The sequence below is a fragment of the Suncus etruscus genome, chromosome 11 (assembly GCF_024139225.1).
Source record: "Suncus etruscus isolate mSunEtr1 chromosome 11, mSunEtr1.pri.cur, whole genome shotgun sequence".
NCBI classification, from domain to species: domain Eukaryota; kingdom Metazoa; phylum Chordata; class Mammalia; order Eulipotyphla; family Soricidae; genus Suncus; species Suncus etruscus.
Window position 1 is genome coordinate 13,770,881 of NC_064858.1, and position 4,771 is coordinate 13,775,651.

General features: G+C 38.1%; 1 pseudogene; it reads left to right on the forward strand.

The window, feature by feature from the left end:
• Window positions 1-3,925: 3,925 nt before the first annotated feature.
• LOC126023116 (uncharacterized) lies at window positions 3,926-4,069 on the forward strand (annotated as a pseudogene).
• Window positions 4,070-4,771: the final 702 nt, after the last annotated feature.

Below are 4,771 nucleotides of genomic sequence, written 5' to 3' on the forward strand. Positions count from 1 at the left end.
TGTATCTTGTCATGGAGCTCATTAATATTTTTCTCATTTGAGGGCTTCCAATAATTTTTTTATTTCACCTACCACGTTGTTTAGTTTTGTTACTTCTTATATTTTCTCATTTCTTCTCTAAAGATGATTTATACCTATTCTATTGTTTATTTGATATCATAAAGCATTTACATCACAGTGTCACTTAAAATCTCTGTCTGAGAGGTTATAAAGCCGGTTAGTAATGATCGAATCTTCTGGGATATTATTGTCACTTGAAATTTGTGGAAATTTGCACAACTGCCTTATTATCTCTGCTATTTATTGGAGTAAATGTTCTTATGTTGCTCCCATAAGGATGTTTTCAGTGCTTGCTTCAACGGGGATATTGATGCTTTAACTGCAAATTTTGAGGAATATTATTCTTGTGTGGCTATAAATGTACTTTTGGAATACAGTGCAAACAGTGGAGGATGAAGTTAGGATTCCATTCATTTTTTTCTTCAGTCTTCTTGGCAGTTTTATGGGCAGGCATTCACACTTAGGACTTATCTGGGCAGGTTTTTGATCAGGGGCTCCAAGGCTTGGGTCCTGGTGTCCCTCACTGTAAGAAAATCTTAGGGAGGGGAAGTTTTGTTTTGTGTTGGGGACTGACTTGTTTGAGGCCATTTTGCTATTCTTTCTGCCATAATCCAGCCTTTCACCTAAAGGCTACATGCAGTCTTGCTGTAAGTTCTTGGGCCAAAGAGAAAGGAAAATGCAGCTGCAAAGTATAATTAATCTTTTAGCCCGGAGGAGAGCAACACAGCCCAGTACCATTCCCAGAAAAGAGGCCTTACTCCTTTAACCATATCCCTGAGTTTACAAGACATTTATTATTGTGTATATGCTACATTGTCTGTTCAAGATTACTGAGGCAAGCACATCTTGCACCACCTTTTGATAGTCAAGCAATTAGGAATGCAGCTAGAAGGTCACAAGATGTTTCCATGGATACTGCAAGAAGTATTGCCCACTTGCCTTATTTGGAATAATGAAGTAATTTTCATGCCAAAAGTGTGATTGACATCACCCTTGTACTGCCCCCTTCTCCTTCTCTATATAAGAAGGAGCTGTAGCCAAATAAAGTTACCCTTGAACAGTGAGACGCTGCCTTGGGTCTTTATTATTAACCTCTTTCAGATTTTTTACAGGTGTGGTTGCTCTTCTACTCAGCAAAATAGGAGTGCGGTTGTCTGAGAAGCCTTTCCAGCTAATTCCTGCTGGCCGGGTCCCCCCTGGGGGGGCTTCAGGACACCGCATTTTGGTGCCCAACGCTGGGCTCGAAGACCACCGCCACACTCCGAACGACTACGGGTCGGCGAGTCCGGAGCTGTTTCGTAAATCGCAGGATATACCCCATCCGGGTAGGCGTTGAAACGAGTTAGCCTTAATCAAATATTTAAACTGCAGTTTTTTCAGTCGTTCTGATCACCGCCCCTGATTGGCTCTTGGGGCTTCGCCCGTTGGCTTCACTTCCATGGGTGTTTCATTGAGTACTGAACTTAAATTCATTATTGATATTCAGTCTAAGTTGAAAGCCAGACATGTAGAGGTTACCAAAAAGAATATTTGTAATTTTCTTATGTTTATTCATAATGTATGTCATTGGTTTATTATTACCTGTCCAGAAATTGTTGCGTCCACTTGGGACAAAGTAGGACATGAAATGAGTGATTATTTTGTAAATAATGATGATTCACAAAAGGAAAAAATTATGTTCCAATATTGGAGCCTGTTAAGAGATATCATTGTAACTAAAAATGCCGGAACCGCCAAAGACATCATCCATGCCGTTGAATCTCATGTACAACAAGTCTCCCGTGAGTGTTCCAGGACTCCCTCTCGTTCTAATTCTGTCTCTCATCTCCCTTCTCCCTCTGAGAATACTTCCCCTTGTCCTCCCTCCACCACTGATTCTTCTACCTTTGTCTCCAAATCTCTCTAATGCTTCTCATTTATATCCCTCCCTTACTTCTGTCCATGCTTCTGCTCTATGCACCCAGACCCCTACAGAAGAGGCCGCTGCACCCTCTGTGCAAAATCCTAAACAGCCCTTCACTTCCCTAGCCTCAGCTCCGTCCCTGTTCCACCAAAACCTTTACTCCCCTCACCACCCTCCCCTCCTTAGCCAGCAATTGCAACAATACAAAGCCTTTAATTGGAAAAGCCTCAAAGAGCCGTTTCAAGCCGTAACCTCCTATGGCCCCCAAGCCCCTTACACGCTCTCCTGCTTAGAATCTAAAAGCTGAACTCTTTGTCTCTTGGGAAGTTAACTTTTTTTTTCCGCTGCAAAGCCCTTGCAGACAGGCAGGAATTCTGATCTCTAAGCTCGTATAGCTGGCCTCGCCTCTTTTCATACCTTAAAGGTACAGCACACACTTTCCAGGTCCCAGCTTGCCAACATGGCTCTTGCTGCCCTCTATGCCTGGAAGTCGCTCCCCAGAGCCAGCATTCCAGCAGCTCCCCCACACGCGGCAACAAACTGTTGCTGCTTTCTCCCCCCCCCCCTTTCTGACTTAAGCTCCCAACTCACCACAATTACATCCATGGTGTCTCACCTCTCTAACAAACTTGATAATGCTCTTAGCTCAAAAACCAGTGCTACTACCTTTCCTGTCTTTCTCCCTAATGGAAAAAGTCTTCACCCCCCCTCCCCGCCTGCTCAGCAGCCTCCGCAGCTACCTTCTCAAACGCCTCCCACTGATCCCCCGCACCCCAGGGGAAAAATTCTAACGCTCAGTCCCTAACCATGGCAGATTCCCTCCTCTCACCGCTCCCCCTCTTAAAGCTATAGAAATGAAACTACTTGGCCAAATTAAAAATCTTAAACAAATCTTAAGCCTTCAAAAACAGGCTGCTTCTCTTAATTCACAGATTTCTGCCCTTCAGGCGTTTCCCCCCCCTCCTAAATCTATAGTTGTCTGTCCTCTGCCCACTGAATTCCACGGCCAAGCCCCCCCTCTTGAGAATTCAAAGGAACAAACTAATAAAAGTGAGGCTAAGTGCCATAAAACAGAAACTGCTGCAGTGCCTACAAAAAATTCTAAGGGCACAGTAAGCAGGATAATTACAAAGTATCATCTGCTAAGCCATAAAACCTTGCGATATCTACACTTTGCTGTTAAAACTTCTGAGCCTAATGTACCCTTTACTTTGCTCAAACCAATCCTCAGCCTCCTTCAGCCTCTTTCCTGCCAGCCTTGGAGAACAGCCAGCTCAAGCCCTGACACTCCCACTTTAAGCCTTCCAATTCACCTTGAAATACCCAATCTTTGTTATTCAAAAAAAAAAAAAAAAATCTGAAAAGTAGCATCTCTTGCATATTCTCAAATCAATTAATAAAACCATGATTCTCATGGTGCTTTTGCAACCCAGACTCCCCTCTTCGGTTGCCATTCCCTCTAATTCCAATAAATTAGTAATTAATCTTAAAAGATTGCTTTTTTTTTTCTTCTCTATATCATTACACCCTGCTAACTGTAAATAATTTGCCTCTAGCCTTCCTGCTGTTAACTGTGCTAGCCCCTCCCCAAGTTATCAGTGAAAAACTCTGCTTCACCTTGTCAGCCCTACACTTCGTCAAATATGTGTTATTAGGTTTAGTGCATTAAGTAGTGTAAAGTAATTATTAAAACATTAAAAAGCAACAGAAAAATAAAGGCAATAAATTTTTTTTTCATGCCTCTCAGAAAATTTTAAAGCAAGGTCATAATTCTGTCACTTTACAGATAACAAAATATTGGTAAAAGAAAAACTTCTTTGTGTTTTAAAATCCAAACGAACACAAAAGTGTTAAAATTAAGTCTTATATTTCTATTAAAAGTTTTATTTTAATTTTTAAAGTATTTACAAAATTATGTGAAAAATAATGTGGTTAGCCTTTTTAAACAATATAGTTAATTTAATGCACAGTAAACACCTAAGTATGCTTTATAGTACCCTTAGTTTTAACTTTGTGCTACAGCAATGGTTGTTCTTTATTTCTGCATTAAAAAAAAAAAAAAAAAAAAACTATTATTTTAAGTGCATTCAAAATATCAGCACATTATACAAATCTGTATATTTGTGTCGCAGTAAAAAAATAATATTGATGAAAAATATATTATATATAATTTTATAAGTAATATATAAAAGTAACTAAACTTTATAAGCAAATTAACTAGTATTAAATATAATTTTAGTCTTAAGTTCTAGGTGTGTAAATGCATCAGATGTCTTTAACTATATTTTATAATAATCTAGGCATTTAGTTAATTTAGTATATAATATTTTTTACAAATTATTCACTTAAAGTCTTCATAGTAAAAACAGTTGTTTGTTTTTTAAAATCAGTTTTTTATACCTTTAATAATCATAGTTCATGCTATTGTGCTTAATCATAAAAATTTTAACACTTTATTGCAGCTGTCTTACTATTCTACTGCAAAACCAATTTAAAGAAAACCTATTCATTTACAGCAAATGATTTCATACTTCAGAGTGAAGACTCCTTCTACAGTGCTCATTAACCATTTTACTTAAAAAATTTTTACTGCTTATTAACCATTTTACTTAATGTTTTAAACTTCAAATTAAAATTGTTTTAAAAATGTTTTGTGTTAAATCTAAACCTTAAAATTTATTTTCAGCAAAGTTCCACTCCATCTACATTAAGTACTTCTCAAAACTAAAAAAGTTTTTCTACAAAATTTTTTTTTCTTCTCACAAACATGCTAGCTAAATATTTAAAAGCGCTTGTCAATTTTTTATA